At 44.5% G+C, this 24,512-nt stretch overlaps 1 protein-coding gene across 1 annotated transcript in view; it reads left to right on the forward strand.

Moving 5' to 3' along the window:
• Ngf (nerve growth factor) overlaps window positions 1-24,512 on the forward strand; it is a 51,470-nt gene that overhangs the window by 21,478 nt on the left and 5,480 nt on the right. Inside the window, exon 2 of the mRNA XM_055628291.1 lies at window positions 23,134-23,257. The gene's annotated coding sequence lies outside the window, so the exon portion shown is untranslated. The remainder of the gene's footprint in view (window positions 1-23,133; window positions 23,258-24,512) is intronic.

The following is a 24,512-nucleotide window of genomic DNA, read 5'->3' on the forward strand; positions in this document are numbered from 1 at the left end:
GTGTGTGTGTGTGTGTGTGTGTGTGTGTGTGTGTGTGTGTGTGTGTGGTGTGTGTGCCCCCTACCCATCTGTGAGTGTGGGCCTGCACACACCACAGCGTGCTTGTGGAGGTCAGGGGACAACCATGGATGCCAGTCGCCTTTCGCCTTGTGTGAGACAGGCTCTCTTGCTTCTCATTATTGTGTACCAGGCTCGCTATCCCAGGAGCTACCAGAGACTCTCCCGTCTCATTGTGTTTTAGGAGCACTGGAATAACGATTCATGCAACTTCGTCCAGCTTGACTTGTGTTCTAGGCATCACACTGAGGTCTTCATGGCCATAAGGTCAACCCTCTACCCCCTCATTTCCCCTCAACCTCCTAAGAAGTTTTCACAAGAAGGATACCCATGGTAGGCCCATGGTTCTTAATTTCTTCTTAATTTCTGAGTCTATGAGACAGATGTGAATGCAAAATAAGCATTCAGGGCCCAGCCAAGGTCCTCTGGCCTTTGTCAGCTCTCTTCCCAGCTGCCCTTCAAGTTATACCTAAGATGGCATGGCTGTTGCCAAGGACTGGAAAGAACCTTAATATTCATCCCACCATTTTATAGACACCTCGCTCAATGTCACAGGGAAGCAGAGACATGACTAGCCCCAGACCTCGCTGCATATCCCTCTTCCCACTCTGACAGGCGCTCTTGCTCCTGGTTAATCTATAATGGTGTTGCCTTCCTCTGCTATGCCCTAGGTGGTCTCATGATGCCACATAGGCAGAGGCCCACCCCTGAGCCTTCAGCAGGTACTTGACAATGGCTTGATCAGTCCTCTGATGCCTAGGTAAATGCTGAGCAGTGTCGATTAGAAAGTAAACAACACAAAGTCCCTGCCCTCAAAACATTCCCAGAGACTTACCAGGGAAGGCACAGTAGGAGTGTGGGAATTTCAGGGAGGGGAGATTTGTGTACTTAATTTGCGGGGGAAAAAATATGAGAAAGGAATTGCCCAGTGAGCTTCAGGGAACTAATACTTCAGGCTATTTATTCTAGATAAAGTTGATGCTGTGCATCTGTTTCCCTTGCTTATAGTTACAGCACTTGTACTTCTTCTTAAACTACACATTTCTGTATCAACCACCTCCTCACACTCACCTGCCCAACATGAGCTATCTCAAATGTAGACATGCCAATGTAGAAACTTTTTATTTTAACATGCCCAAACCTAGCTCTCAATTCTGCCTCTCGTTCCTGCTTCTTCCCCAGTGATTTCCGTCTCAGCGAATCTGCCCTCCATCCAGGTGGACACTGGAACACTTGAGTTTCTGATTCTGCTCAGCCCTGCACATCACAGCCCACTGGCCTTCTTTCTCCAACATAATCCCACGCACAATGTTCTCTTCTTCACCTACAGTGTCATTACAGGCCAGATTGCAGACACCACTCACTCCTTACTGCAGGAGCCGCTTCAACCATCATTTGCTCCCCATTCTGCATGCCCAGTTAAAGTGCTCCCTTTAAAACGTTCCAGGCTGTGCCATGTTCTTTCTCAGTACCTTCTCAGGGCTTCCTTACCTCCTTCATTATAAGGTCCAAACTCACCCAGGGCTACCACACCCTGTAAGAGCCAAACCCACTCGCCTGTCAGATCTGACCTCTGACTGTTTTGCCTAAGCCATAGAGGCAGGCCCATCGTTCTTAGCCACTGCCTTTGATTGTTCCCAAATCTTTACTAGGGCCTCCTTATAACCATTACTGCACAGAAAGACAAAATTAGCACTTTTCTCATTCGTAATGCTAAAATGCTTCCTATATTTTGCTTTTTCCAACAGTATTACCAGCTGGCATTTTGCTGTCTACTGCTTTTGTTTTGTTTGCTAGAATTTAAGCTCCCTGAGAGCAGAGGACTCTTCTGTTCTGTTCATAACTGTATCCCATCGCCAGGAGAATGCCCTGACACATAGTAGGTGCTTAACACATAAATGATAGTGGAGTGAGTCATCAATGTATGTTCCTACCATAATTCACTTGCGTGATCTGTGCTTATCAAAATGCCCCCTTTAGGTCAGTGCCACTAACCTCTGTAATCTCTGTGATTTCAAGTGTGCCTGCAGGATAATAGATGCTCCTTGAGTATGTGTTAGGTTATATTGAACAGTTGTCAAAGATTGTCGCAAATATTGTGGCTTCAGTGTAGAGCAGACTGGGTTATACTGTAATGGAACACATAACCAAGGCAACCGGGGGAGGAAAAGGTTAATTTGGCTTGTACCTGCACATGGTAACCCATCATTGAAGGAAGTGAGGACTGGAACTCAAGAGGGCAGGAACCTGGAGGCAGGAGCTGATGCAGAGGCCATGGACGGGTGCTGTTTACTGCCTTGCTCCCCATGGCTTGCTCATCCTGCTTTTATATAGAACCCAGATCACCAGCCAAGAGAATGGCACCACCCACAGTGGGCTGGGCCCTCTCCCATCAAGCACTAATTAAGAAAATGGCCTACAGCTATATATTTTCTCAAATAAGATTCTCTTCTTTTAGATGATTTTAGCTTGTGTCAAGTTGATATAAAACTAGTCGAGACACACATCATCTGCAAGAAGCATTGTACCCAAGGGTTAATTTTTTTAAAGAATGGTTCCAGGGCTCCATTAGAACCTGGACACAACTCTTGAAAGAAAGAATAGCACAAATAGCCTGACATATGATTGAAAAAGTGGGAGGCAGCTGAGTTGAACCAATAATCAAGGACCTTCCTAGGCTTGAACATCGACAGCCAAGCTCTGGAGAAAGAGACAGAAGCAAACCTGACTGGAGAGTTGATTGGAACTGAGCAGCCAAGGTCAAAGGGGGAAAGGCTTTGGGGTGGGTGGGGGGTTATGCTATTTGTCAGCCGCAGAACCACTTAGACAAACCACAGTGAGTCAGGTGCCCAAAAGTTCTCCTGTCCAACTCTCCTGCACTTCACAGTAGTTAGACAGCTTGGCCGCTCAGCTTTGGAATCACACCCATCTGTCTGTGTGATGGCTGTGGTCCCACCTGGTGGTATGGAGACTGTGCTATAATGAGGTCTTCCCAGTTACCAGGTTCCTTCAGCAGGAGGAGAGTGATACAAACCTCAGTTGTTAGTTGAGCTGGAATACAACACAGTGTACAGGAAATCATTTTCCAAACTTATCTTAAAATCAGAGCTTCTTGTTAAAAAAAAAAAATAGGACTTAGCTCTGCATTCAACTGTTTCCTCAGGCTCAAATACTTAAGTAGAAATAATTCACACAATGTGTCACTGTCTGTCCATATTTTCTCCTGATGACAATAAAATGTTTTTCAACTCTCCAGGTCACCAATCAGTTATTTTGGGACAGATTTGTCATTTAATAACAACCCTTTGGCATCAAGAAGACTAGTTTCAAAAGCTGATCAAAACAAACAAAAAATAATAATACATTTGAAAAGAAATGAAAGAGAGAGAGGAAGAGAGAGAGAGAATATGTTGAATAAGGTGATGAAACTTGGTACGATGGGTAGGTTTGCTTTTGCCAACCGGATCACTGCTGTCCCTGACCCCTCTCATCGGAAACTGTGCCAAGAAGCCCACCAGAATCAGAGTCTGTGCAGAGCTACAGAAAAATGAACTGCAATTGTCTTGGCTCGCCCAGGGTTCTGGGGGCCAGCTGTCTGCTGAGAACTCGTCAAGCCCAATTGAGTGGTTTAGGGCAAATGACATTTAAAAAATAAAAATACAAGCCCAGTGGGAATATTAAGAGAAAGACTTGTCCAAATTTTTAAAAAATATGCATGGAGGACTCAAGTCATTACAACAGACAAAAACAGAACTCTTTAAACCAAAAAGAAGTCATTTTCCAAAGCTGCTTAAGGTAGAGAAGACATGCATATGGCTCTGGACTTCACTCTGACCTGGTCTAGAGGGACAGACATTCTCCCTCTCTCCGGAAAATCCCAAGACTGCAATTGTGTGTATGCTTCCATATTTTTCTCCAAGCTCTGATCAATACAAAAAAGCATTTTCTTGGATGATTTAGATTATTGTCAAAGTGAATTTCTTGGTGTATTGATTCAAGTATACATTGCCAATTTTTCATTGCAATAAAAAAAAAAATCCCATAGTGAAATACGTTTAATTCCAAGGAAGTGAAATCTTAGAGTGGCCCAGTGCCAGCTGCTGGAGGAGAAGCTCTGAGCAATGAAAGCCATCTCTGACCCAGCGGTTTCTAAATGTGTTTGACTATGGGGCCAGTGTTGGCAACCCCTTTATTGCTATGAAAAAAAAAAAAAAAAACAGCGTAAGCAGCTTAAAGGGAAAAATGACTTATTCTGGGTCAAGATTTCAAAACATGCATTCTAAGGTCATGCTTTGAGTCTGAGGCAAAGATGTCAAAGGTGGAAGTGTGTAGAGGAAGAGGAAGCCAGGAAGCAGAGAGGGAATTGGACACAAGGGATAGCCTTCAGGAACATGCCTCTATTGACCTAGTTCCTCCAACCAGGTTCTGTCCCTAGATCTTTCTGTAACCTCCTAATAGTGTCATCAAGTTTTGATTCCACTCATGGATTAAACTATTCACAGAGGCAGAGCCTTCATGATTCACTTACCTCTCAATGACGGAGACCTTCCATTAGGGACCAAGTCTTCAATGCATGAGTCTTTGTGGAAGATGCTTCATCTGAAAGCCATAGCAGAACCTTTGCTTCACCAAAACTCTTCCTTTGGTATTACAAGCATGGAAATCACTGGTTAGACATTCCTGTGATGTCAAAGCCGAGGCCCACTTTCTGCTGTTCATTCATTGACTTACTACATGGACACTTCTTGGCTTCTATAGGCCAGATCCTGCCTAGACACCAAGACAAATAAAAAGGAAATGTCAAGGTTCTGGCTTGCTGGTAGCTGTTAGTGTAATGGGAGAAATGAACATTTACACAGAATTTGCATCGTGATATGATATAGGCTTTTCTGACCCCTTCCTTTACAATCTAAGTGTTTTGCTCACTGTCCCTATCCCCTCCCCATATTGTTTATTCCTAAGAGCAAGACAGAGACCTTGCAGTGTTTATTGTTCCCTCAGGTTTCAAGCTGTATAACAGGATATTTAATGGATACGTGTTGATTGACTCAAGACTTAAACTACTGAACTGGATGATCTTTTTTTATTTAAGTTTTTTTTTAAGTTTTTAAGTTTTGTAATAAGAAGAGTCTTTCTCAAATACTGGTACAGTCCTGTGCCTACAAGACTAGGGTGGGCCACAAAATGATTGAGTAATTCTTTGGCTCTACTTTCCTAGGAGCCACAAAAGTAACAAGTCAATGTATGCCCTCCCAGAGAACAAGCCACAGCAAAAAGCAATTTCTCTCCACCATGGACACAGCCAACATGTTAGAACTTAGAGCACATACTCAACTTGACCTTGTAACCAGAGAACAGCCAAGTGTCTGATTTTACATATGGGCATCTTGGGAATCGAGTGAACATTTAGCTGTTCGTTGCAAAATTTAGTACAGATTAAGGTTAGCCACAATTGGTAACACTTGGGGAGTTGTTAATTTCTCGCTGGCAATTTCACTGTAAACTCCCTACATAAATTTCAGACTTGTGCTTGGCATTGTCATCCAGATTTGATGCACATTTACTTGATTTATATACTCTTGGTGGTTTCTAATTGTATGGCCATTAAGCACCTCTGATGCTTTAATGACTTGAGAATTCTTCAGAGCCACAAAAACTTAATTTCATAAGTGAATGAGAAAGTGAATGTGGAGGGGATAGTTTCCGCTGGGTTCCCTTATGAAATGGCAATATGGCATTCATATTGTCAGTAGCACAGACAATAGGAATGCCGTATTGTAGTAAAATGTTCTTTGGGCATTAGAGGAAATGTGTAGTACCGTAGGCCCTACCCACCAGATCCCACTAGCATCCCTGCTACCTGTTTACTGATACGAAAGAATAGCTCCAGACATTGTAAAATGTCTCCTGGGGTGGGAAAAAGAAAATCTCTCTTGGTTGAGAATCACACACACACACACACACACACATTGTTGTTTTTTTTTTAATGCTTCAGAATTAAACCTCTCATTCTAGTCTTGTGACTCAGCATGTTACCTATCTTCTGAAAGCACAGTTCCCCAATCTATAGGAAAGGCAGATGCCTGCTCCACTGCTGTCACAAGCAGCAGTGAGCCATGCCCTGAGAGAAACATCCTAGAATGATGCCTGGGAAGTAGCAGGAATGCATTAAATACCCAGGTTCCCTTTCTCCTCCTCCCGTTACCCTCCTCCTCACTTCAAGCCCTTTCTCTGATGTCTGGAACGAACACAGCCAAAGTCTATGCCCTACAAATGTCTTGGTGGTTTATTTCCAATTTTCCCTTCTATAGAACAGCTCTGTAGGAGCTAATATTATATCCAAACCTTATGTGAGCTTTGGAGAACAGAACAGCCTAAGTCAGCAATAGATAAATGAAAGTCTGGACCCACAGCCCTTTGCGCTCATGCACGAGAAGTTTCCGATATGAGGAATGTATCCACACACGTTTCGACCATTCTTCAGTCATTCTCTACTGAATGCGATAAGATTGCAACTTGCCTAAACAGAGGCACCAGTACTGTCTTCCACCCAAACCTACTTTAAGTGGTCAAATAGACCTGCTTACTTACTCAGCAACACGGTCTGAGCCTTTGCATAGTGAAGCAGCCCCAGCTAGGCACCATGGGGAGGAAACATTTGGTATAGTCCTGAGCCTGGGGGACCCAGAGAGAAGACATATGGAAAGGCTTATGGACCTTATTTTCATTATGAAGGCATTATGACAACATTACTAGCCACTTGGAGAACGAGGGGGGGAGTGAGGGGTGGCTCACCCAGTGCTCTCACACTCAGTACAACTGTTTTCATTTATACATCTGCTTCCAGGCCTGGTTCCTATGTGCATGTGACTTCCTTGGCTGCCATGATTTCACACATACTCTCCGCCGCGCCCTTGACTCTGTACGAGATTACAAGTGCCCCTGTGTGCTTGCTGTCCTCACAGTTTTCATATGTATTGACTGCACAGATGCCCGTGAAAAAGACTTTCCACGGAGTAACCAACTGTCCTTTGGCTGAAAAATTCTTAGTGCCTGGCTATGCAATTCAAAATTCATAGTGGGGGAAAAAAGAAAGAGGAGAGAAACTTCGCCCCTCTGAATAAAAAAATCTCAAAGATGGGGCTAGCAAGTAAAACAACTACAGACAGTCTATGGTTTAAATATGGGATTATAAAATTCTTTTAAAATACATTGTTTGCATTCCAAAAGCTAGTTATGGAATATTAAAATAAAATACATACGCATGGAAATATAGAAAGGCATAAGAAATAAAAATGTACTCACAGCCTTTTAATCAATTATTAACTTTGTTTCCTTCTAGTCTTTTCTCCAAATCCATCCTTTCCATCTAAATTTAGTTTAATTATAACATTTTCAAGACTAGAATTGCTAAATGTTAAGCTACAGAACATGTTACTCTGCAATGCAGTTAGTGATCATATCTACTTAGGAGAATAAAGTGGTCATGTCAAAGTGCAAAAAAATGGGTGGATTTAGGCCATTGGATCACTTACACACACATACACACACAGATACACAGTAGTCTTATCATCCTGTTGTAAGTCACCTGTCCATTCTCCTTGCCAACAGGACAGCTCTAGTAGCCCCTCTCTATGGAGTCTGGCAGGGCTGCACTCAAAGTCAGAATAGAAGAGGCCTCTGAAGTCCAGCCAAAGTCACCCTGCACACTCTTCAGGGGGGTCCAGGCTGGGGCGCAGCACTGTCAGCCCAACATGCTCACTTTATCTCCATTACGGGAAAGGGCCATGTTCTTCAGCTGAGCACCAGATGAAGTAGTTGGCTTGCAAAGAGACCATGTTGTCTGAAACACACAAATCTTTAATTACAGTATCCGACAGAATGAGGCTTTAATGGGAACTAGCTCTAACAGAAGAATGTATTATATGAATATATATTTATGTATCCAAGTCTCTACCTCCAGCATTTATTGGATGAAATGGCATGTTATTCTCTCTCTCTCCCCATCCATCCATCTATCTATCTATCTATCTATCTATCTATCTATCTATCTATCTATCTATCTATGTGTATCTATCTATCTATCCGTCTCTCCTTTTTCTCCACCCTTCCCTCATCTTTCTTTCCTCTTCCTCCCTTCATATTTATTCTTTGTTTCCATGTAGTTACGTGCACACAGGTTGATTCAATAAATACATGTATTACCGTTATCCATCTCATACAGGCAGTCACTCCTCACAACCGGAAGTCCATATGGCCCATTCTTTATGCTGAATGTCGGTAGAGTTGAGGCAGCACCTGCCTTTCTTTTGATTCTGCGCACCCATCCCAGGTGTGTCTCCTGCCACAGTGGAGAGCTGCTCTTCTCTCCCTTGCCTTGTGGACAGCTCTGCTAAATATGGAATATCCCTCAATTCCAGCAGTTTTGTCCCAGATGGCCTTCCAGGCATCTCAATTTCCTGGCTGTCCATCACTCTGGGAAAGAAAGACAATGGGTCTCAATGGGTCTTGAGAAGATCTTGTACTTCTCTCAGCCCTGAACAGCAGTGACAGGGGCATGGGAATGGCAGTGGCTCAGAGAAATGGTGGAAGGTTCCCGAGATGGCCTCTCCGCAGCCCCAGCTCTGGCAGCCTGCGTCCCAGATTTATGGATGGCACCTGGTGAAACAATGATGCAAAGCCAATGAGATCTAAGTACATCCTCATCCATCTCTGTTTGGATTTGGTTTTGAGTTTTATTAATGACAGTGGATTTGATTAAACAAAGTTTACACTGTAACCAGCTCCAGCTGGACCCAGGCATCAGTGGAACCCCCAGTTCCCCTGATGTCCTTTGCTTTTCCTGCTCACGATTCCTTTCCAAAGCATTCTCTCTGAAGCTGATAATGGTGAGGTCATCCAATCTCATTTCTCTGAAGGGCCAGTCTGGCTCATCCAGCCCAGCAGCCCTAGGATGAAGGGCGTTTGTGTTGGATATGCTGTGTGTCTGGGATGTGGCCGTGTCCTAACCTGTGTGATGAAATCAGTCCGTCAAGGCGATACTATCACTGGGTTTGGGCTCAGATTTGGAATTTCCCCAGCAGAACTAATGCTGTGGTAGACTGTTCATTGAAACATCACCAAGATTGCCTTGTAAGTTTACCAAGCCGATTCAACCACACTTGCCTTTGCTGGCAGGGTTGTTCTTTACTATGAATGGTTGTGACTTACCAACTCTTTAGGACTTTTCTCTAGGGGCACCCAGAAATCACATTTTAGCAGCCCAGGCTAAGGAGTGTGGCTCTGTTCAGAGTCCGTAGCTCTTTCTCCCTGTCATCTTCAAAGTCCTCTCTCGGTCTGCACACTACTCTCATTTCACCATCTTCAATCTTTCAGGATGCTCGTCTTCCTTCCAGCCCTGCCCCTCTGCCTTCGGGTGTCCTTCTCCCCCCTTCCTTTGAGTTGCCTACTTGCTTCTTAGCCTCCTCTCACTGTCCTTGATATTCTCTAAACTCTTTCTTTCTTAATTGCTCTCTCTCTCTCTCTCTCTCTCTCTCTCTCTGTGTGTGTGTGTGTGTGTGTGTGTGTGTGTGTGTGTGTAGATGTACATGCATATCTGTGCACAAGCATATAGTGACCAGGGATCGATATCAGGTGTCTTCCTCAATTGCTCTCTACCTTATATTTTGAGACAGGGTCTGTCTCTCACTGAACCTACTGGCTAGATGGGCTGGCCACCAAATCTCAGAGATCCTCCTGTTGCTACCTCCACAGCACCAGGATTACAGGCACACACAACCGTGAACCCAGATTTTGATATGTGTTGAGGTTCCAAACTCACGTTCATGTGTGTGCTTGCACTTTACTGAAGGAACCATCTTTCCCGATCTCTTGATCATTTTCTAACTGTTGTTTCATCCTGCTCTTTCTGGTTCTTCCATTTTCTTCTATGATGACATCAAATTTCCTGAGGGTAGGGAAAATATCAAATGCCAGATTGATCTGCTTCCATCTGACCAGGACTCATTCATTCTTGCCACTATACTCATCAGGATCCAAGCTGATGGGAAATGAAATGGGCAACACCCCCTGGAGCTCTGATCTGGGATCAGCCCCAGCCTGACCACTAATTAAAATCAGCAAATCCAGTACCAGGGCTATCTCCAGTGCCAGCATTAGTCAGATTTCCCATGGTGCCTGTGAGACAGGGCCAAACGGGATGATTAACGACTGGCGTGTGTCCTTCTGATGTGACTGCCAACATGCCATTGTTACTCTGTAGGTGATAGCCATTTCTCACTGCTGAGGAGCCCACTGATTGTCACCTCTGTATTCACAGTTCTTGAGGCTCCAAAATAACACCATTAGCAAAGCTCTTTTAGTGGGTTTCTAGGAGCAGGAAGCTGGTGGGTTAGATGAACTTTTAGATATTACAAGGCAAGTGCATCCAATGAACACCATGGACCTGCTGTGTGCTTAGTAATGGGATCGCTAATGTGAAACCACCCACTCAATCCATTATGGCTAATCAAAAGGAGGCACTCTTTCTTCTGCTTGAGTGGCCTGTGAGTTTTTCATAGTATGAGGTTCATACTCAGTTTGGAAAAGAGTATTTCACCTATTAAGAATGAAAGCATCTCAATCCCCATCCTGAAAGGCAAAGAGGATGGACATCAGAAGAAAAAGAAAACAGGAAACAACCTAGGAACCTGCTACAGAAGGCTTCTGAAAGCCAGAAGAAAACAGGAAACAACCTCGGAACCTGCCACAGAGGGCCTCTGAATGCCTCTGCAGTATAGACTGTCAAAGCAGATGCTGAGCCTGACGGCCAACTGATGGGCAGAATGAAAGGAATTTTATGTAAGAAGTGGGAAATACTAAGAGCTGGAGGGGACAGGAACTCCACAAGGAGAGCAACAGAACAAGATAATTTGAACACAGGGAACTTCCCAGAGACTCATACTCCAACCAAGGACTATTCGTGGAGATAACCTAGAACCCTGACAATGCAGCCACTTCTGATGAGAACTGATGAACGAAGATCAGAGAGAAGGAGAGGAGGACCTCCCTTATCAGTGGACTTGCCTGCATGCAGAAAGGGGGGAGGGTGGGACTGGGAGGGGAGGAGGGAGGGGCTTATGGGGGGATACAGAATGAGTGAAGTGTAATTAATAAAAAAAATTTAAAAAAATAATGAAAGCATCTACATCTTTCTTGAAAAAAAAAAATCTTGCTGGGAACTGAACACTTCTTTTTTTCCTCGGGATTTACTTCTGTTAAAGGAGGTACTCAGCTGCAGAGGGCATGAAGCCTGGACAATTGACTCCTGATTGAGTGTTTCACATGAACAGGAGGAATAAATTCAAATAATCCAGGTTGACCCAACTTCTGGATTTCCATCTGTCATTCAATATCTTCCTGTTTCTTTCTGTTCAGTGTTCTTGCTTTTGACTCAATCCTCAAACCAAAGGCACTTCTTGGTGGTTTCTTGTTTTAGAAAATGACAAACAGGGGAAAAAACTGTATGTTTTGGACTAAAAATGAAATCATTAGGATGAATTTCTATTCTTGTCTCCTGGAATTCTACTCTGGTTGTGATTAAGCACAACAAAGATGTTGTATTCGATGCTTTCCTGTAAATGTATGAAATGGTTTCTATTGCATGTCCATGAATGGAAATATTAACAGACTCTGCTTGGCTCCAGCCTCTGACTTGGTCTTCACACCCAAAAAGCCAACCAACAGGGAGTCACATCCCCAGCCCAAAGAAAGTAGATCACGTCTTGCCTGTGGTTTTTCTTGATAGACATGGAAAAGTGATTTTTGTCCAAAAATTTTGTAGGAGTAAATAAAACAGCTACATTCCAATTTCTATAATATTCTCAGTAAAGATAAACTGAACACATTTAAGTCACAAATCTTCATGACTACATGTCTATGAAAACCCTGGGTCCTTCCACGCCCTATTTCTGTTGGGGGGAGTATTTCAGTGAGGAGTAGATTTGTTTTCTGGGCTTCCTCAGGAAAAGACTCATGACAGAGAAGTAGAGTAATGGCTGGCAGCAGGAAGCTAACACTGTGACAGGGTGAGTTTCTACTTCTGTGGAATGGGGAAAAAACACTGACCTCAGAAGATTTTTTTATTACTTTTACACAGGAAGCCTTTGTGTAGTAGTGTCTGACAGATGATACACAATAGAGACTATTTCTCACTGGTGGCATTAAATGTAGCTGCTTGTAACCCACAGTTTATGCCAGTGAGACATTTAACGTTTTAACACGTCAGGCTGCACTTACCTTGGCTCTCACACCTATAGTTAAGCTGAAGGCCTTCAGTGGCACTTTGGGGGATCTGTCTCCTCCCTGTCCTCTTGTTCTACAAACCCCAACTCAAACCCTATTTTGATGCATTCATCATAGTGAGCAGAAGGAACAAGGGACAAGAAGGAGAGTCCAGGGGTAGTTGGCCTGCCACTGCTCTCATGAAGGTGACACGGCCTGGCTTTACTCTCAGGGAGTGAGCACCCCTATTTCAAGTGGGAGCCAATTACTCCTGTGGGACATTTACATCCTGGGCCATGAGGAAACAATTCAAAGAGAGATTTCCTTTCTGCAGGATCCTAAGTGCTTGATCTGCCTTGCTTACAATTACATCAGGCAAAAGGAAGGCTCTGATTTATTTTGGAGAAGACAGAGACATAATTCCTCATTTGGTTTACAATATTTGTGTTTCTACATTATAGATATATTATAAATCTCTCATGGCGATTATAAGTACTAATTTTTTTTAGATAATTCTAAAGTTTATTAAGGTCTAAACAAAACTGTCATAAAATATGTACTTCCATTGATAGGAGAGAAGAAAAAAGATAAGGGAAGAGAAGGGCAGGGAAGAGGAGAATAGGGGGCAAGGAAGAGGAAGGGATATAGGGGAAAAAACAGTTTCTAAAATGAAGCTAAAAAATAATAAAATGAAATATAATAATAATAATAATAATATAGGAAATAAGAAAATTGATTTTTTTTTGTAGACCTAGCTTGAGTCACCACTCATTTGGGACTTATATGGACCTAAACAATTAGACCATTCTGTGAATACCTAACTAACCTCTGGAGTTGACTCTGTCCTGCTTCTCATAGCTGGCCTGACAGAAGACTATGGGGAAAATTTATCAGACTTTGATAGCTCCAGATGCTTTTCACTTTTTGGAGATGCTGATGATAGTTATGGCAGTGGTGGTCTAACAGTGATGGAGCTATTGTTGGTGGAGTTAGAAAGAGCTATGGCAAAATGGTTAAAGTGGCAATGTTGTTTGGGTGGTGGTTGTCTTGGTTACATTTCTCAGTGCTGTGAAAAAAGCAACTTAAGTGAGGAAGGATTTATTTTGCCTAACAATTTTGGGACACAATCCCTCAGGGCAGGGAAGTCGTGGTGGCAGAAGCATGAGGCAGCTGGTCCCTTAGGAGAAGAGATGAATGCTTATGCTCAGCTTGCCATCTCGAGCTGGAATGCTGGATGGCATCCCATCCCACAAAATGATGTCACCCACGCAGGCAGATCTCCTTACCTCAATTAACCTGAGCTTGATCTTCCCCCAGGGAAGTTTAAAGACTTGTCCCCTAAGTGACCCTAGGTCCTGGCATATTGATAATCAGTATTAGAATACAAAACGATGGTGACTAGATGGTGATGGTCAAGAAGTGTTGGGGTTGATGATGGTCATGTTGGTATAATCATGGTGGTCATGCTGATATGATCATGGTGCTGAGGATGGGATGATGATGGTGCTGGTGCTGGGATGATCATGGTGCGGATACTGGGATTATCATGGTGCTGATGCCGTGTGGTCATGGAGCAGATGCTAAAATCATCATGATGGTGATGGTGGTGGTCACAACAGCCGGCCATAGGAAGTAATGCTGCCATGCTCTGAGCATCTGAATAAGGGACTTGATTTACATGCTGTGATAGGTTTGAGAAGTGAGTAGAGAAAGGGGAATTGCTTGGGTCTTAGAACTTGATGAGCAAAAGGGAACAGAGAATGTTCAACACGGTTCTTTATGTGAAGCCACCTCATGTGTCTGTTGAGGTAATTCACCTCCTGGGGACAATGTAGGCAAAATAAATGCGCTTAGCCATATGTTGTTCCATTAACTGTAAGATTCTGCAACTTTGTTGAGATTTTGTGTGACTTTTTTTTTCATTGAAAAAGCCACTAAGTCAATGTTTTGGGGTGCAGAAATCAGGTCTATGAGAATATGAAAAGCTAGAAACAGTTCAAAAGTCACTCAAGCACCCACCAACCTGTACCTTCCTGGGACCAGAATGACACTCCTCAGACCAGGCATGGGGCAGGAGTGGAAGGCCTTCGAGAAGCATCTCTCTTAGCACACAGGCTCGGTGCCAGGAATCTGGCTGATTCACAGAGCAAGGGGCGAGATGTTTAAAACTGGTTTCCATTATCATTGTACAATCCCCGCCAGCATCCACATGTATACACTGGGCTTCCTCTCCTCTTCCTCCTTCCCTGGGTTATAACTAAACAATGAGGCGATTGCCCATCTTGCTGGATTGTATAACATAACCAGTGGCCAGACTGGAGTACAGCCTTCTCCAAATGCTGGACAAGAAAAATAAGCAGACTGGAAATAAGGAAGGGGTTGTGTTGTATAGCACCTGTGAACACTTCTGCAGTGGAGGGACAAGGAGGGCCCGCATCTTAGCTCCCCAGCAGCACACCTGTCCACCCACAAAGTATGCTGTGCTCCCGAGTACGTGCCATCAGAGTGCACAGTGTCCAGAAACTGTGGGTTTGGGGTGACATTTTATTTTCCAAAATAATGTGAAATAATGATTCACTTTGACTGAGTAAACTAGAGCAGCGGTGTGAAGAGCTTTTCCATTCTGTTCAATAAACACTCATTAAGTACCCACTCTTGGACACCCCTGTGATCAAAACACACCTAAACTCTCAAGAAGTAGGTAATTCAACAGAAGCCTAAATTCATCCCATGCCTCTCATGACTGTGCCTCTGAGCATGGCTCTCTCTGTGACTCGCTTTCCCTCTAAGGCACCAATCACCCCAAGCAAAGATGTCCCTAACCTTACAGGCAAGTTCCAGCAATCGCTGCATGTCACCTTGTTAAAGGAACTGCAGCCATGATTGAAGCGGCTTCCTCCCACTGGCTGGGACAGACCTGAAGAAAATGGATTATTTCAAAAGCAAGTTTCTGTTTTTTCACTCAACATCCTGTTGGCAGATGACTGGCTGCTGCTCACTGCCACACAGCTGCAAATACGGTTCTGCCGTCTCCCAATGCCACTGAGCACACACGGGGCCAGCCACCCCAGTCACAAGTGGGGCACAAAGCCACAGTCCCGTCCCCCCACACCCCTATAGCAGAGGGCCAGAGAGGGACCTAGAATGGCACTCTGCAACATTTCTCTTACACACCCAGTTCTGCCAATACTCCATTTCCCTATTTTGGCCAAGTGTCAATAATAATATTATAAAGAAAACTAAGTAATATGTCTTGTACTTACTAGACGTTGTGCAGTGGGCTAAGTGTTTATTCTGTTAATCCTGTCCACTTAAGGTGGAAGTGATATTCACTCTGATCTCTCTCTCTCTTTCTCTCTCTCTCTCTCTCTCTCTTGAGGTAGCACTGAGAGGAAACCAGCTTTGGGACTCTCTCAAGAACACTGAGCTTCAGAGTTTCTAGCCTCCCTTTGCTTCCGGCTTATGCAGATGCTAAAGCACCTTGGTTTCTATTTCTCTGAATCTTAATCATACAAAGTAGCTCATTAGGAACCACAAGATTAGTGTGTGTGTGTGTGTGTGTGTGTGTGTGTGTGTGTGTGTGTGTGTGTGTGTGTTTAGACAGAGTGTGGAAAACTGTCCTCCTCTCTGGAATTTCTAATTATCCACAATGCCCTGGATCTCTGGAGACAGATGCACTCTGTAGCTCTCTTGTTAGTTCTGGAGTGAATTTTCTCAGTGAATAATCTCCCTTTTGTGCATGTTGTCATGGTCAAATAAACCCTAGAAAGAGAAACAGTAGGAGATGGGAAATATTCTAAAACATGATTGCATGTGAGTCAAGTGAGTTCAGCAGTTGGCAGGTTTTGTCACCCCTGACCTTTCCTCCTGAGGTAATGAGTTAGATGATTCTCCTTCACACAGCTCACCGATGTGCTTCCAAGAGCCCTTCTCTAGTGTAAACCATTCATAACTTGGGACTGGAGTGTTTGAAGCCAGACACAGGAAGTGGCTGAAACAGCAGCCCACACCCTACCCCCAACACCAACAAACACACCCAGGAATCAATTCTTCATTTCCAGCACTTATCTTAGCCTGGGGTGGCTGAGGATCTTCATGTGTGGCATGCCCGGGCAAAGCTGGCGGTTATCTATTTCATGCCTTGAGTCAGATTTTCTGGGTCTGAAGTCAGCAGACAAGCCAGGAAATGTCGGTGCAGAAGAGTGAGGGGGTTCACAATCAGTGACAGCTGTCGCCCCAGACTTGTGAGGAGGTATCCCCTGGGAGGTAGTTGGTCCCCAAGCATTTGTGATTCCCAGTTTGTTTGTTTGGTTTTTTTTTTTTTCTTTTGAAATGGGTGACTAAGAATAAGAATTCTTGCAGTGAACCCACAGTCCAACGTCTCAAACAGAAACGCCTCCCCAGCATGGATACCTTACCATTAAGGTCACATTTTGCTGGAATCCATACATCTACAAACCCTGGCTCTCCGCTGTCTTTCCCTAATTGAAGGAAAGGCTGCCTGGCCTTTTAAAACCTCCCTGTGTATCTCTTAAGCCAGATCTTCCCTGGTCTTTCCAGAGCTATGGCTATTTAGCTTAATTCCTGGAGTTACATCTGACTTGCATTAGAGTCATGTGTTGTAACATTTCTTGTCCTACTGCTTGGAAAACATGCCACACACTGAGAGGAAAAGGCTAGCTCAAGAAGAACTGAGGACATGGGCTCCTATAAAGTGAATCAAATAAAGGACTCCAGTCTGGGTTAACATTCTCTGGTCCCGTTTGTTTTCATTCACATCTTCTGTCGTGGGTTGTCATCCTTGATCTGCTGTGACCTGGAGACTGTTATTATTGAAAGTGAACTTCAACTCTGAGCAATCAGAGTCCCCTTTATTCCACGTATTGCTGTCTGTGCATAGTTAGAAGCGTGGAACAGACCAGGCAAAGACCAAAAGCATAGTTGAAATAGATCTTTTTCTTGTGGTTTAAGGATCAGCCAGTTGGAACCGAGGAGATGTTTTCTTAAGGTTGCAGAGAAGCTTGCAGAACTATTGGATTGTTTTTGGCGCTCAAACATAGATTATAGATATATCATTAGGATTATCAAGCTGATGGGCTAGGCCATAGGACTGCTATTTAGCAGTACATTCTTGTAAAACTATTCTGCCCTGGACTCTCTGTCAGTGGAAAGCTGCTTTGCGTTTAGATAGCTTATCTACCACACTAATGTCCTTGTAATTAGCCGTACTTTAAAAGCCTTTCTGTGGCGTGGCGCGTTACAGAGCTCATGAATTACTGCAGTCAGGTAAACACGATGCAGGCTGTGGGCAGCTGCACACTATAGAAGGCCACTCACTCACAGTCACATCGAAGGCTCCTTCATTCCAAAGCTGAAGGGCAGCCAACCACAATGATTTCTGCTTTGATCTGCTTGGCTCTGGGGAATTGCTGAGAAAGCTTTTGTAATTCACCTCAACATCTCCCAATGAGTAATTGGGCCAGTTCTCTTTAAGAAATGTGACAAGACACTCTAGAATTGTCAACATCAGACTATTTGGTGAAAAAGAATAATAGTTTTGCTGAACCTTTATGTCTTCCTAAGTCCTTGGTGCCAGATGCACTATTTTCCTACTGGATCTGCCAAAACCGCTAAATAGTTAAAAGACATCAAATCATCTCAAAGTGGCCCAAACTGAAATTTGTTTTAAAAAAAAAAAAGGGAACAACAAAAGAACTCTGAGTCAGCAAGCCTTACAGTCATATTCCTCTCTAGAAAATGTCTGATTAGGCTAAGAATTTGAAAAGCAGATTTACAGCATGAAAGACCTCCAGCTCGCCTCCCTTTGTATGCAGGCTCAGCCTAAGAAATGACAGACAGGGGCTAAAATTAAGAAGAATGGGTATAGTGGCACCAAAACTGACTGCACCCCAATAACATGTTCTTAATGCTTAACCTAAAATGATATTTCCTTATTCGGAACTCACCAGGTAGAGGCATCTCTGACCAGTGTTAAGTGCCCTCGGGACTGGCCATTGCTGTGTCGGAGTGCATGGGATGTATGCTCTAAAAGGTCCATTTGGGTCAACTGTCCTCGAATCTTTTGAAAAAAAAAAGTCAGCAAACAGTCCTTGAATTTTTTTCAGTACTAAGCCACCACTGCTACAACACTGAAGACTGTTAAAAAAAAACAGTGGCTTGCAAAAAGGTCAAAAAGAAAACCTTCCGGGTCACAGATGTCTCTTGTATCTAGACAGTGAGGACTTGCAAAGATGACCTTCCCCAAATCTACACACTCTATCCTCATATTCCTTGTTGCTTATGGTACAGTGTTTTCTATATTCATTTCTTGATAATGAATTTCTCTTAGTTGGTTCATCAAAGCAACTGACAAGCTCCCTCTTCCTCCTGTCCACTGGTGGCTTCGGAGCTGGCCTTACATTCAAATCTCCTAGGGAGCTTTTGAAAAGTCCCTAGGAGTACTTCAAGTCAGTGAAACTAGGCTCCGCAGGAGACAGGACATGGGCAGCATGGTGGGTTTGTGGAAAGTAGAAACCAGGGGGTAGATAGAGCCTTTCATATTCAAGTATGAAAGACGCAGGGGGTGTCCACCAGTCCCCATCAGTTACCAACAGAAGCAAAGATGCTATCAATTACATTTTGATTGGACTTTAGCAGTTTGCCGTTAATCTAAACTTCTTGATGAGGATGGGCAAAGACTTAAAAAAAATAAAATAAAAAGGGATTGGGGAAGGTAGGCCCAATGATCAGAGGGCAAAATGAGCAGCCTTCTTTCCAGGGATCTTCAGAAGAGTCCTTCTGTCCTCCAACTCTAGAAGACTCTGGGCTGGCTTTTCATGGATCCTAAGGAAAGGACCCCCATGGAACGGTCAGGTTGGCAGTTCACAACGGCAGGCCATCTTTGAGTTCATGCTCTTTGGCTTGGATCTCACACTCTGTGGGGGTGGGGGGTATGAGGAAGGGTTCTCTGGTGGGACAGGATAATGACAACACTCATGGTAAAGGGAGATTTTGTTAGGCTAGCCTACACATAGGTGCTGGGTACTCCAACAATGTCTGTCTGCTTGCTGTCCTAACTGCTCACTCAGTGAAGCTTGACTTCTCCAACCAGTCTCAAACCACAAAGCATGGAAGTTCCCTGGAGAGCCACCGTGTTAGAGTCCATGTGGGTCTGAAGTCAGCGGAGGATCACACGGCTGTGACAGACACAATTACCCTGAGCAAGGAAAGGAAGGGAGGTTCTCCCTACTGCTGGCTCCTTGAACCTCCTTATATCTGGGCTGACCCTTGAGAGCTGCCTCCCACATTGAGAACAGACCTTCCTCTTCAATCAATCCTCTTTTGAAATCCCCTCAATAATGTTCTCTGCAGAATGTCTCAGTCTCCTAGGTGATTTTCATCCAGTCAATTGGAGATGGAGGAAGGCCAGCATGGAACCTAATCACTCTTAAACTTAGGTGACAGATAGTAATATAACAGGGTTATTAAATCGCAAGCTGTCTTGTTTCCCGTACTCAGGATATCTGCCCCATACTTTGCACTCATAACAAGTTTTAAGATATTGCTGTACCATTGCTTTCATGTGGCAGACCAGGTCTAGCAGAAGCACACCAGATTTCAATACTATTTCATTGTGTTCTATAAGAAGGAGCATAAGGTGGTCTATAAATGAGCTGTGATCTATTTCCATACATTTATCAAGAGTGTGAGAGCCACCGGATGTCTTCCTAAGTAATTATGAGAACAGTTAGGAGTTTAAAAATAGGCATCTGTTGAGTTTGCTTGTCCCTAGTATATTTGCATTAGAAATTGGCAATATTTAAATTGGATTTAATTTTAGAGCCCCAGCCTTTCCTGGGATGAGACTAAAGCAAAAACACCTATGAAAATCAGTCACTATTCCTGGCAGAAAATTCTCTTTCCAGCTGTACCAGCACTGTATGAGAGAAGACCAAGGACATGGAAGATGCCGGAAGGAGCCTCAAATACAACCATCAGGCACCACTATGGATGGTATGGGCAGGAGACTGGTGTTCACCAAGGTTACCCGGGCAAGAGGCTATGAATATATGGCTAGGACTCCCGGGGTTGTGTGCACTCCATTCCCCAAGAGGGCAAGTTTATGGAGAAGCTGTGAAATATATATACATATGTATACATAACGTATAATATAATCTATATAAATATGTAATATATAAAATTTACATTGGTAGCCTCTCTCATTCCAGTCACTTAGATCAGAAGACGTGCAGCAGAGGAATAGCTAGAATATTTACAGAGTTACTCTTCCTTCTCTGGTTGTTCCAGGGACTAAAGGTGAAAGCTTTTGTGTGTTGCGGGAAGCAAGTGGGCAGGCCACAGCAATGGGATTCCCAAACTCACTGTCCCCTGCTGATAAAAAGGTCTGTCACAAACTCCTTTCGCTCTCCCCCGCACTCTAACCCATCCAGCCAGCTCTTAGCTCAAAGGCCGTGTAGCGTTTGTTCTCTCTGTTCTTCTGCGGTGTTGTCCTGTTTGTCCTTAAGAACTCAGCACAGATGTTACAGCCTCATGAGCCTATGACTCTGGCTAGCCTGGATGGACAAAGCAGGTTCCTAGGTCCACTATGCTTCCCCGTCAGGAGTAATGTATGTCAGAGTGTACATTAATTTAAGTGCACTGTCACATTAATTTAAATGCTTGGCTTGTGCTGGCCCTTCCTCACCTCTAGATGGTTCGCTATAGGAAATATTGAATCTTATTTCTCTTTGTGTCCCAAGCACCAAGCACAGCAGGGACTGAAATGTCAATGTTTAATTGATGGAATTAATGAATTTTAATGTCAGGGTGTGGAAAACTGTTGCTTACCCAGAGTGTCTTAAAATCACAGAGGACCAGAGCTGGAGGGACCTTGAGTTGTCATCTAGTCTAGCAACTTCTCTTTTAGGGGAGACACAGAGACACTCCATAATGTCTTACCCAAGAATCAGAGGGACCTGAGTCAGGACAAATCTCTGTGGATTCCAACCTTTCAATCTGTGCAGTCCAGCCAAGCCCCCTGCGGAAGGGCTTGTAGAATAGATGAGCTCCCCTCTTGAGTGATGAGGGTAATGCACACCTACCTCAGTGCGCATGCCGGCCTACCTCCCCCAGGCTCAGCACACCCTGGCATAGCCCTGCGAAACTATTTGTCACAGGATCTCACATTTATGAAGAGCGTCAGAGTAAGATTCTCTCCATGCCTGATTTCTCAATTGTGTATCAGAAGGGTTTTTTTTTTTCTCTAAGTTTTTGAAATAAAAAGAGTGTGTTAAGCAGAAGAAGAATGGAAACATCGCAGCCTTTGGCGCTAGGTTGTCCAGTGACACAGAAGCCACCTCAGGCCCTTCCCACTGCCCCTTCTCTCCAGCCCCTCTTACTAGCAAGGCAATTGCCCCTTGGGAGGCTTCTGTGACATCTGCTGCCACAGTAAAAGGAGAACAGTGGTGGCAGTCACATTGGAGCAAGGCATGGCTGGAAAAAGGGTTTGCAGGACTTGAGAAAGTAGACACTAAGGACAGAGGTGTAATTCTTGAACCTTCTTTACAGACTTAGTCATCTATCCGTTCATCCTTCAACATCACCATGTCACTCTTCTGCCTAAAGCTCCCCGCCCTTTCCTATTGGCCTCAGGGATGAAACTGTAGCTCCTGGCTTCATCCCTAAAGACCCAGTTTGTTCTACATCTCCAGCTCACTTCTCAGGTCTCTTCTTTCATGCCCAGTTACTCTGACTTATGTCTACCTAGGGCTTTCGCATTTATTCCTCCTTCCACTGGGATGCTCTGTCCTCCATTCCTTGTCATCAGCTTCAGGGCAGCTTCCGCCAGGAGCTCCTCACTGAGCACTCAGTCTACATAACCCCTTGTACTACCATCTCTCTCATCACGCCATACCTGCTCTCTTCACGGCATGAACAGAAACTGAAGTTATTTATTTGTACTAGACTGTGACGTCCACAATAGAGGTCGAGAACTTGCCTGTTTTATTTACTGCTGGGTCTCCAGCACCAGGAATAGTGTTTGACACACAGCAGATGCTCAGGAAATGAATGAATGAGTGAATGAATGAATGAATGAATGAATGAATGAATGAATGAAGTACCTTCATGTATCAGGTTGACAGAGTGAGAGGAAAACAGCAGCTATAGGAGCTACAATTTAAAGCATATTTTTTTCCTCATTGTATCATCTCCATAGCTTCTGATTCCTGAAATCTGACTCTGAGCATAGTGCCGCAAGACCCCTGTCCTGGTTCAGTGAGAGATCTGAGTGATGAGTCATGAGGTCAGTTTGTCCCAGGTGCACTGACTGTCTTGTATTTCCATTATAGAATTGACTCGTTTGAATTTTCAGGACTTCTGCCTTTGTAACATTGAATCGCCAAGGCTGGGTGGCACTGTGTCTACCACATCTGTACTTGGGCAGTGTGCAAAACAATTTTCATTTTAGTGCAGGCATCTCTGGAGCAGGACTCTAGTATGGATCTGGCAGGCACTACATTAGGTACAGTCCCACTGGGGACTGTGTCCAGGTTGAAACTGATAAAGGTAAGTACGGTTGCAGGGCCAGGCAGACCCAGGGCCATGCAAGACCAGAGCCTATGTAAGTCCAGGGCCTGGAAGCCTTGGCAACTGGACTCTTGCTCCTTCCTGGGCTCTAATATTGCTAAAATTTTGGAATTGTGGATATAGGGTTTGCCCTAGTTGGGTATTTCTTCCCCTCTGCTAGGGCTCAGGTGTCTACCCATCCGCTGGAGAATATGTTAACCCTTATCTAATGCCAGCTCTCCTCCACAGAGTTTTGGCCTGTGGTCGTGCAGTCCAGGGGGCTGGATGGCATGCTGGACCCAAGCTCACCTCAGTGTCTGGGCCCAATAAAGGCTTTGCCAAGGACGCAGCTTTCTATCCTGGCCACTCTGAGGTAAGTGTCTGAAGGACAGCTGCCTTCCTGGGGGTATCTAGAGTTCTGCAGCTGCTGGGCTGGAAAGCTCAGTGACACACAGCTGGAAAGGCTCTACAGGTCGGGGAAGGGGGGAGTCAGACCTGATGGATCAGTAAGGGCCAACACTCTGGTGCTGCAAATGGGACTTGTCCTTTTTCTCTGTGCCTTCTGGGGACACATTAAAAGTCACATAGCACAAGCCCCGAGTAGACAGACTCACTACATACTTCCCAGAGCAGTCCGAGCAGGTGACCTTGTAAGGCAGAAAGTCTGTGGTCACTCTTTGTGCCCGAATGAAAGAGTAGGGAAGAGTTCCATATCTGGACACTGGCAGGCCTGGCTCTATGTTCTGCTTTACCTGATGTCGAGGAGCAAGTGATTTAATCTCTGTGTCTCTGTTCTCTAACCATAAAATGGGACGGGGTGAGCACAGCCTTGCCCCGGGTGGCTGTGATGACTGATGAGACATAAGATGTCACTCTGGGATTCAGACCGGCACATTCTGTGCCCATGCCTGTAGCTCACACACCTGTCCTGAAAAAGGCCAGCTAACCTCAGGGTCCAGAACTCTCAGCCCACATGTCACCATCATGGACATCTTATGTACTTTTTTGATCAAGACATACTTGAGTCTGGATCATAGATGTGCGATGGATGTGTGATACTCAGAAACCTGAGGTGCCAGACATAAAGCAATCAACTATCAGTGTGTTCCTTTTGGACCCAGACGTGTGGGCCCATTGAGGCGAAACTCATAAACTTCGAGTTCAATTAGGATGTTGGAGTGGCTATAGGTATCTCAGGATGCACTATGAGTCACAAAGTGCAGAGGCTGAGCAACAGGGTCGTACTGGCACATACTAGCCAAATTGCCCCAAATCATTCAGCCCCTCTAAAGCTAGTCTAGTAACTCTCAAAATGTGTCCTCCAGCTCAGCAGCATCGGTGTCACCCATCTGCTGTCTGACATGTTTCTTCCACCACCACCCCTAAGCCTAGATAATCAGCAGCTCTACAAGTGGATGAAGCTGCCTGGCCTAACAGTCCTCCAGGTACATCTGGTGACACCTGGGAGACTTCAGTCTCTGAGGTCACTTCCAAGCTGTGCCTCCTCCTCATGAGTACTGTGTGGGCCACGCCAGCAGTGGTGCTCGAATCTGTTCTGTCACGACTCGCCTGTGTCCATCCCTGGACACCTCAGGGATCCCTCCCTAGGGAGTCAACAAGTCGCTGAA

The sequence above is a fragment of the Psammomys obesus genome, unplaced genomic scaffold (genome assembly GCF_907164565.1).
Source record: "Psammomys obesus unplaced genomic scaffold, mPsaObe1.curated_primary_1811, whole genome shotgun sequence".
Lineage (NCBI taxonomy): Eukaryota > Metazoa > Chordata > Mammalia > Rodentia > Muridae > Psammomys > Psammomys obesus.